The sequence below is a fragment of the Tamandua tetradactyla genome, chromosome 6 (genome assembly GCF_023851605.1).
Source record: "Tamandua tetradactyla isolate mTamTet1 chromosome 6, mTamTet1.pri, whole genome shotgun sequence".
Taxonomy (NCBI): Eukaryota; Metazoa; Chordata; class Mammalia; order Pilosa; family Myrmecophagidae; genus Tamandua; species Tamandua tetradactyla.
The window spans coordinates 66,708,470-66,723,553 of NC_135332.1; the positions used below are offsets into that span (position 1 = coordinate 66,708,470).

The following is a 15,084-nucleotide window of genomic DNA, read 5'->3' on the forward strand; positions in this document are numbered from 1 at the left end:
CATTTGTACTATATCATATGGCTGTTTTTTTCCTTCTTTTCCCTCTAGTTTACACTTTAAAGATTTTCTGATCAGGTTAGCAAGGCTCTTGTTAAAGGCATTCTCTCTAGTGTTTGCAAAATATACTTTGTCTCTTGTCAAATGACTGTCCAGAAAATCCAGTCTTGTTATTCAACAAAATCCATCCATGGGCCCTGCTGTTCAATTTGTATTTCATCTTTCTTGCACTAATGTGACTTTTGGAGGAAAACAGTATTGTAGCTGCAGTGTACCTGTAGCTTAAGTTTTCTTTTCAGCACATCCAGTATCTTGGATACTGTCAGAGTTTCTTCTGGCCCTCCCATTTGTCCTCATATAGACTGGATGTCTTTTAAAATTTTTTTCTCTTGTTTATTTTCCATCCCCTCTTCTTCTGTTTATAACCCCCTGATTTTCTTCAAGGAGCCACACTTTCCCCACTCGTATGGGATTGATCTCAACGTCAGATTTAGGGGTGGGAAGTGATTTGGGTCTGGACAAGACTCATTGGTTCAGGTATAGCAGGTGTACCAATCTGAACCGATGAGTCAGCGAATCAGTTTCCTGTTGTTGCTGTAATAAATCACCGCAAATGTGGTGGCTTTAAAACAACACGACTTTATCTTGTAGCCCTGCAGGTTAGACATCTGACACAGGTCTCACTGGGCTATGTCGGCAGGGCTGCATTCCTTTCTGGAGGCTCTAGAAGGGAGTTAGTTTCCACGCGTTTTCTAGCTCCGAGAGGCTGCCCACATTTCCTTGGCTTCCTTGCTCCATCTATAAAGCCAGCCGTGGTGAGTTGGGTCCTTCTCATATCATGTTCCCGTGACTTTCTCTTTTCATCACATCTCTCTGGGACCCCCTTTTCTGCCTCCTCTTTCACTTTTAAAGACCCTTGCGTTGCGTTGGACCCACCAGGATCACCTTCCTTCTCAAGGTCCATGATTGCATTTGTGAGGTCCTTTGTGCCGTGTAACGTAACACATTCACGGGGTCTAGGGATTAGGATGTAGGCATCTCGGGGAGGGGGAGGACCATTATTCTGTCTACCAGTTGATGAGAGCAATTCTGGGACTTTGGGTAGGTTGGGAGAACAGTCTCTTTCTGTTGGGATTTCTGAGAAGATTGGGTTTAAACACGGAGAAGCTGGCAGCCATTATGTGACTATGAGGGGGAGAGGCTGCCAAAGAATGGAGCCCACATCAAAGAAAGCAGACCCAAGAAGTGAGTTGAGAGCAAGGCCATGTTCTGATGTGATCTTGGAGTCACTGAAGCCTGCCCTACCCTCAGACTTTTCAGTCTTTGAGCCAGTCAGCTCCCTGCGACCATCATTACTCATCTCCCTCTGAGGTTAGTAGCGAAGATCAAGCCTGTGGGGCATGATGAAGCACTCTGTTATTTTTCTTTGGAATATAGGGTACAGCTATATATTGAGGACATCTGGATTTATATGTCATGAGCTGAATTTCATGGGGGCATCTTATTCCAGTGTTGGAAATTCTGTTTCTTCCTTTCCCCTGCATCCTAATGTCTCACTCACCCATCAATCTCTTAGGTTCTCATCAGTTTATTCATCTGTGAAATGATGGGGTTGGGGCGGACAGTATGTACTTGGTGTCTACACATGAATATTCATTAAACTTCTCTGGAATGACCAAGCTGTCAGAATCCTTCTAAAGGTCATTGCACCTAATTTCCTCATTTAACAGATGAGAGAACTGAGGCCCGGGGTAGCTGAGCAGCTTCACTGGAGAATGGACAGCTTATTGTTTGAAACAGCCTATTGAGAACCAAGGACTTCTGATTGCTAACCCCATTACAACCACATTTCTCAAATTCCTTGACCTAGTTAAGTGAATTCTCTTAAGAGTATTTTCTCCTGAAATTTATAAGATCTCATGTCATTCACTGAGATAACTCAAGATATTTGGAAGTCTCAGCCTGAAAAGTGACATAACATTTTAACTTGACTTCTTTTGCTAAGTGTATTTTTATAAAATACGATTATTGTATCATGCCAATTTCCTCACATTTTAGCTCTCACTGACAATTATGTTAGTACCAAAGAAGTAGATGTTTCTACAATCTTCTCAAAGCCACCCTCTGTAAGATGAAGGAAAGAACTGGAAACAGCCCTGAATCCTTACGAACTATGAAAATTTCGCATCAAAGTATAAATCCTAGAGGATTCTAGGGAAAACATTGTCCGAATACATGTTCTTTGATTTCCTCTGTGAACAAGTGCAGTGAAGAATTAAAATGGTGGTTGTTCTGGTTATCTAATAATGTGCAAAAAAAAACATTCCCAAGCTAGTGGCTTAAAATAACAATAACATTTATTTTCTTCATGAATCTGCTGTTTGGACAGAGCTCAGAGGAGAACATTCATTTCTGTTTCACTCGATGTCAGCTATGATGGTTCGGATGCTGAGACTAGACTCATTGAAGACTTGCTCACTTACCTGTCCATCAGTCTGTGCTGGGTGCCAACTAGGGACTCAACTGAAGCTATTGGCCGAGACACCCCCCTGGCCAGTCCACACATGGCTTTTCTCACATCATGGCAGTGGGGTCCAGGAGTGAGTGTCCATATGAGCTAACCTTGTCATTTGTGTCACATTTTATTTGATGAGGCAGACCCTAAGGCCTTCCCAGGTGCAAGGGAAGGGAAATAGACTTCCTCATTGATGGAGCAGTAAAAAAAGTCACCGTGCAGGTATATGGGACTAGACATACTGCTGGAGCCATCTTGGAAGATGCAGTCTGCCACAGTACAGAACCTTGGCGCTTGTGTCTGAGGCTCAGAGCTCCCCTAGGACACCTCGAATTGAGAGACCGTGCTGGGCTTAGTGTTTTACGTGTTTGTTTGGCAGCTGGTGTGACTTGAGAGGCCAGAGTGGTATAGGCTGATCCCTCTTCAAGCTGTTTGATACTTTGAACACAAGAGATCCAATGAGAATTTCATCAGAGGGCTGAGTCATTTCTTGACTGGTGTTTGGGGAATGGTTAGTGTTTGCTTCCAGCCCCTTTCCAGTACTTCAGCTCACTCCTTCAAGACCAGCCTCTAAGAAGCCATGCCTTTTACGTGTGCTCTTATTCCACTACTCAACATCAGCATCCTAACCCATGTGGGTACCAGGGCCACCCATAAAGGTGAGTAGGCAGAGAAATATCACCGCACACGCATGCGATCTTAATAACCTGAAGTTCTGAGTTAAACTCTAAATCAGAAGATATGGCTGCTGTTCAACTGAAGAAAGAAACAGAGGACGTCTTTAATGAAAAGCAAGATAAATACATAAAAAACCTGATCAAACTAAAAGCATTATTGCCACATTACAAAAACTATTTTTAGATGCACTAAAAAGTGAGCACCGTTGAGAACATAACTGGTATTTTGGAAGATCAAGGCAAGCAAATTCCTCCACCCACAGAGCAAAAACATTTATAGGTAGAAAACTTGAAGGAAAAGATAGAAAACGCAGAAGACAGACCCTGGAGACTTAACATGAGCAACTGGTGTAACCAGAGGAGAAAAAGAACCAGGTAGAAGAGAAATAAAAGTTACATAAAGAGTAGAAGAAAAGTTCTCTGACTTGGGAAGTTGCACAGGGCTAATAAATATTTCAAGTTATATGTCCAGACAAAAAAATTCCTGACAAAATAGTAGAATTGTATAGATAAGAGAAAATTTTACACATCTGGACAGGCCAGACTAAAACAATTAGACCAATAGATGTCTCATAAGCAGCACTGGAAGGTAAAATAAGACTGTAGAACAGTGTCTGTGTATTTTTGGAACAAAAATGTTGAAATAAAAAAAATTTTGTCAAGCCCAGTTACCATTTGTTTGCAAGGTTCACACATGAAGGCTCTAGAGTTTATTACTCATAGCTTATTACTCATTGAGGCCATGGGACTTGGAGATGGGAGAGGGACACTGGAAAAAAATAAACTTGTTCTGGATGTCTTGTCTCATGGAACAGGGAAGGAGTGAGTAAAAGAGCCTGGTGGGAGAACATAATTTATTACTGAGATATAAGGGAAAAATAGGTTTAATTATGACTTTAGGGATGGGAAATTCTTTTATGAATCAAATTGGGGTTCTTATCTCTTCTCCTGGGTAACTAAACTGATTCTCAGCCTGTAAATTGCAGCAGGTCTATCTCTTATTGTGAACCTTGAATTTTTTTAACCTCAAGCAGAGATTTTGCAAACTTTCCTTGCTTGGAAAAATTGTCCCCCATTAACCCTAGCCTTGAAATCATCTTGACTGCCTTTGCATTAGCACCCCACTGCATCCACCTAGACCACGGGCTGGCTGGCTTAATTGAGGGCTGGGCATCTGCCAAGTGAGTCTTTAGAGTGTGGCCTCCAGATGAGTTGAGTTTCCCAGAGGGAATGTGTGATCAGAGAAGGTGGGAGAAGTGGTTTAGAAAGGCCACCTCTTGGCCACAAGATGGCAGTTTAATAGGGAACTAGAAAATAGAGCAGTTGCCAGAAGGAATTCTGGGGGACAGGAAAAGGACCACAAAAGAAAGGTTGCGGGGCCCTGGCAGCAGCGTTTTGTCTAGGTGGGACCTCCTTATCATGGTGGTAAACCTTCCTAACAAAATCACATTTTATTGGACTTTCATAGCCTTGCTGTATTAGTTGTCTAGGGAAATAGGACCGATAGGACAACAGGAGATCTATCTATCTCTTAGTAAATAGGATATTTTTAATAGAAATTGGCTCATATAACTATGGGGATGGATAAGTTCAAATTTTGTGGGGCAGGTTGCAAGCAGAGAACTCTGATGAAGTCAAGATGGAAATTCTCCCTTCACTTCTCCTTTAAGGCCTCCAGCTGATTAGGGGAAACCTCTCTCATTGTTGAAAGCACTCTCCTCAGTTGATTGCAGATGCAATCAGCCATAGATGCGGTCAATTTACTGATGAGTTAAACCCACAGAATATCCTCCCAGTAAGTCAGGCCAGTGCTTGCTCAACCAAACAGTTGGACACTGTCACCTGGCCAGACAGATTCGACATGAACTTAACCATCACCCCTTCCCTGCTGGAAATGTCAAGGGCAGGAAGTGAGTGAAAAGTAAGCCCATATTTGTGATCCTGTTTCTTCTCTGGTAGTAATGAATTATCTCATGGTCCAGCTTATTGGAACCTGGGCAGCCTTCCCTAGGTAAAATTTGCAAGTCATGTAGGAATTATGTGCCAGGATATTTTGTCGTTTTCTGTTTCACATTCTTGTGCCTTGGATGTGTTGGCCTGGGTTGCAGGCTTACTTTTAAAGCTGTGCCCTGAGCCATGGGCCAGAGAATAGACCCTGGCAAAGTCATAGAATCCACTCTTATGCTCCAGAGAGAATCATGCCTCAAATCCTCTGCAGAGAATCTTCATTCCAGAGATACTAAGTGCAATGCTTTGAAGGAAGATGTGGGATCTGTTTCATTCTCAGGGTATTTAGTCCCTAATATCGGTTTAGGCAGCAGATCCTGTGGAATCAATCACCAGATATGGCCGTGGTCTCTGACCAATAAGGAGCCCAAACCATGAGCACAGGAATAACATTCTTAGTTCAGTCTGCAGCTCCAAGATCATGTTAGGATCAGCTCTGATAATCACAAAGGTCCCAGTGACATCATGACAAAGAGGGGACAGAGATGAGAGGTCAGCAGTGTGCTCCAGAGATGAGACACAACTAGGACAACCAAATCCAACACTGCCACATCCCCAAGTGCTTCTGAAATCATGGGAAAAGCCTGCTCTTTACAAGCCTGTGCTTTGTACAGTACATTGTGAGATTTAAAAAAAAAAAGACTTTTAAAATAATATATATTCATTCATTCTTATCCTCAAGGAGTTTAACATTTCTGAGGGACACAACGAATGCATATTTTAAAGTTTACTTTAATAAACTGCCAAGGCATTGTGGTTTAAACATCTTCATTTTGAGAAGGAAGAATTAACCTTGGGGCTAGAAAGCACCCTTGGGGAAGATTCATATTACTGGAAAGGCTAAAGTAGAGCAATGAAGAATCGGGAGAATGTGTTTTGGGGATTAAAAAATAATTCCGGGGTATTTTAGAGCATGGAAACATTCCATTTGGGGACTAAGGGAAGAGTAAGTTTTGGAGAGAATATAAAATATATTCAATATTTTAAAAACTCCTCTTTCAAATTTTGTCATTTGATCAGCTTTAGCAATATAAAAATATGCTATTTACAAGTCAGTTTATTACTATATCACATGTGGCATACAAAATACTCTAGTTCATATTATTTTGCTATACATGTACTATTCATTGTAGAAGTATTAGTAAATTTAAAACAGCAAGGGACTAACAGGTGGGTGGTTATTAACATTTAAAAATATACTTGAACGTATTTTCTTCTGAATATACATATATATAGCTTTTTTACTATGCATACTGGTTTGTAACCAACCCCTCTTTACTGTCTTCATTTTAAAAAATTATATATGTGACTCCATTTATTTAACAGATTCCCTGTTAAAATCCAAATCCCTTTGGATTTTCCTCAGAATAGTAATGCAATAAAGGGATGGAGAAAAAAGATACAATAAACCATAGATGTCCATAGACCTTTCTGTAATGATTGCTCGTCTGGAGGCATTCCTTTTAATAACTTCTGCTATTAGTTTCTCTGGTGGTTTACTTCCACATCCCTAGATAATATGTTTATTCTGCTCTTCCTCTTTCCCCCCTTCCTTCCTTCTCTTTCTTCTCCTCTCCCTTCTTTTCCCTTCCCCCTCCCTCTCTGTCCTCCTCCCTCTCTTTCTCCTTCACCCATCCATAGAACCCCAGGTAACCCTTAATTCTCAATTAGGGTAATTTTCTTTTCATTGACTTAGTTCTCTTTATTTGATAGTCTTTCTTTACTGCTAAGATATAGCTGTTGGTGGTTGCTCTGCCATTTCTGACCTTCTCCCATATTTTCTACCCAGTCAGCTCTTGCCCACTTTTCAGTACCTGCCAAATCCACCTCCTCTAGGTAGGCTCTCTCAGAGATTATCCAAATCACCATTCGATGTTTAGCGTTATGTGAAGCACTTCCAGGAAAGTTTAATTGCTCTAATGGACTAAAACTGGGGCACTATTGGGCAGTTTCAGGAACATCAAATAAGTATAATTCTTTTTCTCATAAAAAAGTTTGTCTTGGAATGGGACCCTCTGTACCCAGTATATTGAGCTAGGAATGCATAGTAATAGAAAATTCAGTTAGGATGACTAAAAAAAAAAAAAAAAAAAAACTCCTAAATTGTTTTTATTGTGCTAACACATATAACAAAATTTTCCATTACGCTTATTTTAACTATATAATTCACTGGCATCAATTATTTTTGCAGTGTAGTACTTCCATTACTAAAACTTTATCACCAAAAAGAGAAAGTCCTTACTCGTTAAGCATTAACTCTCCATCCCCTTTTCCCTCTATTCCCTGATAAACTTAAATTTCTGCCTCTCTGAATTTGCTTATTCTAGATATAGGTGGATATATAAGTGGATTCATACAATATTTGTCTTTTAGTATCTGACTTTTTTTCACTCAGCATTACGTTTTCAAGGTTCATCCATGTTGTAGCATGATCAGAACTTTATTTTATGGCTCAGTGGTATTCCATTGTATGGATATACCACATTTTGTATAAAATACCATTTTATGGCTCAGTGGTATTCCATTGTATGGATATACCACATTTTGTTTGTGTATTCATCTGAAAATGGAGAATTGAGTTGTTTCCATCTTCTGGCTATTGTGAATTATCTTGCTATGAAAATTGTTGCATAAATATCTGTCTGAGTCTCTGCTTTTCAGTTATTTGTGATATGAACTTGAAAGTGGAATTGCTGGGTCATATGGTAATTGTGTGTTTAACTTTTTGAGGAACCCCCAAACTTTTCCACAGTGGTTGCACCATTTTACATTTCCATCGGCAATATACAAGACTCCACATCCTCCCAACACTTGTTATTTTTCATTTTTAAAACAATAACCATTGTAGTTAAGTGTGAAGTAAATTCTCATTGTGGCTTTGATTGGGCTAATGGCTAAGGATGAACATCTTTTCATGTGTTTATTGGCCATTTGTATATCTTCTTTGATAGAGAAATGCCTATTCAAGCCCTTTGCCCATTTTAGTGTCTTTTTCTTGTTGAGTTTTAGTTCTTTCTTGTTGAGTTTTAATCTTCTAGATATTAAACCCTTATCAGAGATATGATTTCCAAATATTTCCCCCTTCAGTTGGTTGTCTTTTCATATTCTTGGTAATGTTCAGTGATGCAAATAATTTTTTAATCTGATGCAGTCCAGTTTATTTTTTTGTTTTGTTGCTAATGCTTTTGATGTCATAGCTAATAATCAATTGCCTAATACAAGTTCCTGAAAACTTCCTCTTATATTATCTTATAAAAGTTTTATGGGTTTAGCATTTATGTTTAGGTTGTTGATCCATTTGGAGCTCATTTTTAATGGTGTGAGGTAGGGATCTCCCATCATTCTTTTGTGTATGGATATCCAGTTTTCCCAGCATCATTGGTTCAAGAGTGGGCTCAGCACCCTTGTCGAAAATCAGTCAGACACAGATGTATGGGTTTATATCTGAGCTCTCAATTTGGTTCCATTGGTCTGTATGTCTGTCCTTACGCCAGTACCACACTGTTTTGTTTACCGTAGCTTTATAGTAAGTTTTGAAATTGGAACGAGTGAGTCCTCTAACTTCGTTGTTCTTTTCAACATGGTTTTGGGACCCTAGCTATTTCATTTGAATTTGAGGTTTGGCTTTTCCATTTGTGGAAAAAAAAAAAAGCTGCTGATATTTTGATTGGGATTACATTGAAACTGCAAATCACTTTGAGTAATTTAAATATCTTGACAATATTAAGTCTTTTAATCCATGAACACTGATTATCTTTTCTTTTATTTGGGTCTTTAATTTCTTTCAGCAATTTTTATACTTTTCAGTGTTAAATGACTTTTGAAAGTGTTTGTTTCCCTTAAAAATAACTTCAGGTGTAAGTGATTATTGTAGTTGGATCAGTGACTCAATAATGCCAGGTTTTACATCTCTGCATTTCTCTTTGCCATTCCCTCATGGTCACAAGTGACTGCTGTTACTCATGCCATCATAACTATGTTCAAACTTGAAAGAAGAGAAAGCACTTAATAGTTGTCCTATTTACTTTAATCAGGGGAGCAAAGCTTTCCTGGATGATCCTGCAACACACTTCTGCTTTTGTCTCATGGGCTAGAACTGAATCACATAGACACTCCCAGTTTCAGGGGGACTGGGGCAATATTTGGTCTTCTACTCTTTGTAGCAAGAAGAAGGGGTAGAGACTGGCTTTGGGGGAACCAGTTAACAGGGTCTGTCACCATAAGTCCTGTCAGGGTAGGGAAAGCAGTTACACCTACTTGTATCAAGATATAATACTCTCAAGATGTATTCTCCATTTTAATAGGCATTTATAGAGTACCTTCTTTGGCACAGTATTCTATTGGGTGCAGAAGTTTATGTGAGTCCCAAAAGGGCTTATGTAGGTAACAGGGAAAAGTTAGGTGATCCTTGAGCATAGATTATACAGAGCAGGGCAGGACTGGAGGGACATGGGGTGGAGACCAGGGGATGGTTGGAGGTAGAAGAACTGGGAAAATATGGGGGACTTTGAAGAGATGAGTTTGTGGACTGAGAGTGGCAGAGTCTCCAGAGCGGGGATCTCCGAATTTACTCCTTAAGCCAGTGGTTCTTAACATGAATCAGAAATCACCCGGAGGGCTTGTTAAAGCACAGACTGCTAGACACCATTCCCCAAATATCTTGTTCGGTAGGTCAGAGGTGGGAACTGAGAAGTTGCATTTCTAACGAGTTCCCAGGTAGTGTTGATGCTTAGCTCCAGGAACCTCACTTGGAAACCACTGGTATGCAGGATGAGTACAGACGTTCTTTGAATCTTGGTTCCAGTATTTCCTGCTTGTGTGCACTAAGGCAATGACTTAATTTAGAGCAGTCTATTTCATTCACGAAAAACAAAGTTCGTTGCTTTCTGCTTTAAAGGCTGCCTCACTGCTTAGTTTTTGTGCATCTGTAATGGCAGCTGAAACGACCCATCATTTGGCTCTCCTTCCAATGAAATTTCTTTTTGTAATGCAGCCAGAACTCCAAGACAGTGTGTCAGGGCAGATTTTCACAGTCAAGATGTACTGTAGTGATATTTTCGTCAACTCTGCATTTCCTGAGGTATGTTTGGCACCCAGGATGGAGTGGTTCATTGGTGATACATAAAATATATTTTCATGTTTCCAAAAATTTGAGGATGGGTTGTGCAAAATTAAATCATTTTGTTTGCTGCAGGACTTCTCAGAACCTTCACTATTTTATCAAGACCATTAATGGTGAATGTAGTATTCAGTATTTCTCTAACTTACTTGTTCACAGACCCTTTTTCCTACAGGGTATTTCATAAGGCTGCTTTTTTCATTTCATGGAGCGTATTTTGGGAAATGCTGCTGTGACCTAACAAGGTAACGTTTGACATTGGTGACAATTGAGGTTTTTGTGGGTGGTGTTGATTGTTCTTCCGAGGCTCATAAGGAGAACAATGCACAATTTTTAGACCAATTTGCCAAGGCTCTGTTTTGCTTAAGTATATCGGTGTCAAAAAATAAAATGAAAAAGGCTTGTACCCAGATGACACCTACACAGTACCTGTCATCCTACAGACTGACTCATTCCTTGAACGTAGTGGACATTTTTTATCATCTTAATAAGGAATGATGCCCTGTCTTTTATTTATAAAGATGAGGCCCAAAATACCAGCCTTCCTGAAATGAGCATCATCAGTTAGCCCGCCTCCCTTCCACTTGTCAGGTCTTTAAGGCTCTCTTGAAGTGCTCTAGGAGAGACAGAGGGAGTCCCAGGTGAGTGGAAAATTAGGCTAAAGGAATTCCATTGCTCTGTCCTGGTCAGTGTTGATGAGTCTTTTCCCCAATTGGTAGGACCTACTTCTAGAATTACTTTTAATCTTTCCCATTTTCAAATTAGCTGTGATCCCTAATTTTCAAGAACAAACCTTGAGCCACGTTGGTCTCCAGCATAAAATCCTTTTCCTTCAGAGAAGAGAGCTTTTGGCCCCCCAAAAGCTACAATGTTTTTATTGGTTATTTTCTTTTAGTTCACATGTGTTCTAGTTTGCTAGCTGCCGGAATGCAATATACCAGAAACAGAATGGCTTTTAAAAAGGGGAATTTTATAAGTTGCTTGTTTATAGTTCCAAGGCTTAGAAAATGTCCCAATTAAAACAAGTCTATAGAAATGTCCAATCTATGGCATTCAGGGAAAGATACCTTTTTTCAAGAAGGCCGATGAAGTTCAGTGTTCCTTTCTCATCTGGAAGGGCACATGGCTAACATGGCATCATCTGCTATCTTCTTCTCCTGGCTTCCTGTTTCATGAAGCTCCCTGGGAGACATTTTCCTTCTTCATCTCCAAAGGCCGCTGGCTGGTAGAATGTCTGCTTCTCGTGGCTAGGTCGTTCTGCTCTGCTCTCTCTGAATCTCTCATTCTCCAAAATGTTTCCTCTTTTATAGGACTTGAGAAACTTATCAAGACCCACCCAAATGGGTGGAGACATGTCGTCACCTAATCTAGTTTAACAACCACTCTTGATTAAATCACATCTCTAGGGAGATGATCTCATTACTTTCTAACATACTATACTGAATAGGGATTAGAAGAAACGACTGCCTTTACAAAATGGGATTAAGATTAAAACATGGCTTTTCAAGTATACATACATCATTTCAAACCAGCACAACATGTAATTGATTTGTGAGCAAATTGTTCTAGCTAGCCATAAGGATTCCCTGTAACTCAACTCTTATATTTAGGCATAAAAACTTCAAAGAAAATGTTACAGGAATGGTTCTTTTGTTTTTTTTTTTAACCCTCAACAGAATATAGAGAAGCTAATGGGCATAGGTTTTTTTCCTATTATTTATCCAAATTTTGTGGTTAACACTTTGTACTAAACTAGAATGCTTAACTTTTGCTAATTTTTACATTATTTCTTTTTTAATACATAGATTGCATATATAAGTTATGAAACATAGTAAGGAAAAGGACAGAAGCATAACATGACCAATTCTTTTGAAGCCACTGGTGCTGTGCCCCCCAACCCAATCTCCCTTCCTTCCTTGACCACTATTTTATCATTCTCTTGTTTCCTCTTCATTCTACTGCATATTTATCGCTAAACAATATATTGTTCAATGGTGTTTGGTTTTGAGCTCTATGAAAAGAGTAACATAATTAAACTCCCCCCCCTCACTCAACATTGTACTTCTAAGATTCACACATTATGTGTTTTTTTCATTACCGTTTATTACGGTGTAAAAGATCATTAAGTGACTTAATCACTTTTTTCAATCTTTTTTTCTAATTTCTTAAGATTTTGCAAAAAAGAAAATCCCACTATGAATGCGATGTCAGCGTGTCCTAGTAAACAAGTGCTAGGGTTTTTCTAGGTTAGCACTTCTTTGAACTGTACAACCCAACCCTTTAGTGATGGTGAAATAAAACCAGTGGGTGTAGTAGATGTCATTGCACATGAAATATAGTAAGAGTAAGTATTGTTCTGTTAAAAGATTTTTCATTCTGGTACTAAGTTACAGTGTCAAATGTACAAGATAATGAAACATTGTTTTCTAAAATGGTTTTAGTAATTTGCATTTATAGTAACAGTGAGTAGTTTCCATTTCTCTGGTTTTTGCCAGTCTAGTGGTACAAAAGAGCATCCATCTCCTTGTGGATTTAATTTGCATATTCTTAATTATTAATGAGGATGACCACATTTTCATATACTAGTTAATCATTGACGTTTCTTTTCTTTTTTTTTTTTTACATGGGCAGGTAGAACCTGGGTCTCTGGCATGGCAGGCGAGAACTCTGCCTGCTGAGCCACTGTGACCCACCCTCTTTTGGCAACTATGTTTCTTATACATATATTTAGTCCCCTTTTGTGCCTTTCTTTTTGCCTTTTCTAAAAATAACCATAACATAAATTGTTAACATTAATGTGAATATTATCTGTTCATCTTTTATTGGGTAGTTAGTTTTCTTTGTATTTGATGTGCTTGCTGAGGGTAAAAGCACAATGGGATGGAAAGTGGAAGGAGGCAGCTATAAAAACCAGCTACAGCCATGTGACCTGTTGCAGAAAGCCTGAAATGATTATGAGAATTTCTTCCTTATTTTGTTATGAATATGTTTGTGCATTCATGTTTCTTATCCTTTTTCAAATAACTTACATTCACTTTCATGTCATGGTATTTAAGTTACAGGATATTAAGGAGAAGAATAAATATTACCCAAGGACTTGCATGCTTTTCTGGGATAAGAAGAACATGTGCACAGAATTGTTGTATCATGCTAGGCAGAAGTATAACTTTGTTATTGCCTTTATTTGGAGATTAAGTATGGTTTAAGGAGATGTGTCTGTACATCACTTTGACAAGGGATGGGCAGTGATGATTAATTTTATGCGTTAACTTGGCTAGATTCTGGTATCCTTTGGCATCTCATCCTCAATAGGTATTTGATTAAGAGTATCTAGTGGGAATATTTTGTGTATCATATTGCCATACCACACCATGGTACCCTCTTCCTCATTAGAAGAAGATATAATGTCTTGCCTTTTACATTTAAGTCTTTAATTCATTGGGTCTTGGATTTGTGCCTACTATGGGGTAAAAACCCTATTTCTTTTTGTCTCATATGGATAAAGAGCTGTCCTAGCATTATTTATCAAATAAGTCACTTTCTTCGTCATCCACTCTGAAATTTGGAATGATCCCTCAGCCATCGATTTTTCCAGATAGTTAGCCATTTTGTATAGGTTTTATCTTTTTGCTCTCTGCATTACTCTGAATATAGTCCTCTTTTATTTTATCTCATTGATGACCTGTTTCCTCTCTCATTTTTTTTTTGTTTGTTTGTTTTTCTGGGTAAATCTTTTAGAGGTTTGCTATTTTTTTAGTCTTTTCAAAGAGTTGACTTTGACTTTGTTGATTATTTTATATGATTCTTTCTATTTTATTAATTGTCTGTTTATTATTTTCTTCTAATTTCTTGATATTTATTCTATTCTTTTTTTTTTTTACATGGGCAGGCACCAGGAATTAAACCTGGGTCCTCTGGCATGGCAGGCAAGCATTCTTGCCTGCTGAGCCACCGTGGCCCACCCATATTCTATTCATTTTTATGTATCATGTATTTTCAGCCTCACTTCTTTCCCAATATTTGGGTTTCTGTGTTTTTGCTAAATATTACTTTGCTTCATCTAACAAGTTTGAGATACAGCATTTTCATTATTTTTAAATTTTAAGAATTTTTAATTTCTAACACAGTTTCTTTATGACCTATGAGCTCTTTAGAATTGTTTTTAAGTTTCCAAATTGGGGTTTTGCAAATTTTAACATATTTGTTACCAATTTCAGCCTTAATTGCATTAGGCTTAGAGAACATCATCTATTTGACATCTGTTCTTCAATATTTGCTGAGATGTGCTTTAAAGGCTGATAAGTGGATAGATTTTGAAAATGAATTCTCACATGCATGAGAAGAATTTATTGTCTAATTGTTAGGTTCAGGATTCCCCATACATCCATTAAATGTCTTGTTAATTTATGTTTTTTAAAGCCTCTGTATCTCAACTTTTTGTCTGATTTACCTTGTAGTAATTGAAAGAGGAATGTTGTCATCTTCTATTGTGATAAATTTTTCAGGTTTCTGTGAGGTTTCAGTTTTGCCTTACATATTTTAAAATTCTTATGGGGTATATCCAAGAATTATATTCAGAATCTCAGAGCTTCTTGATGACTAAAGCTTTTTTTATGATTACATTGTGATCCTCTCTTCTTAATAATTCTTCTTGCCTCAGTCTATTTTGGCCAACATTAATATAATATTAATTAGAAATAGCTTGATATATGTTTTCCTTTCCTTTTGTATTCAACAGTCCTTATTTTTGTGTTCTAGGTATAGCCCTT

At 38.4% G+C, this 15,084-nt stretch overlaps 1 protein-coding gene across 3 annotated transcripts in view; it reads left to right on the forward strand.

The window, feature by feature from the left end:
- Positions 1–15,084, forward strand: part of ARHGAP44 (Rho GTPase activating protein 44) — a 207,445-nt gene that overhangs the window by 73,642 nt on the left and 118,719 nt on the right. Inside the window, exon 1 of one of the 3 annotated variants that reach the window (XM_077166050.1) lies at positions 3–6,142. The exons of the other annotated variants lie outside the window; for them this stretch is intronic. The gene's annotated coding sequence lies outside the window, so the exon portion shown is untranslated. Of the gene's footprint in view, positions 1–2; positions 6,143–15,084 lie in introns of those variants that run through there. 3 annotated transcript variants of the gene reach the window in all.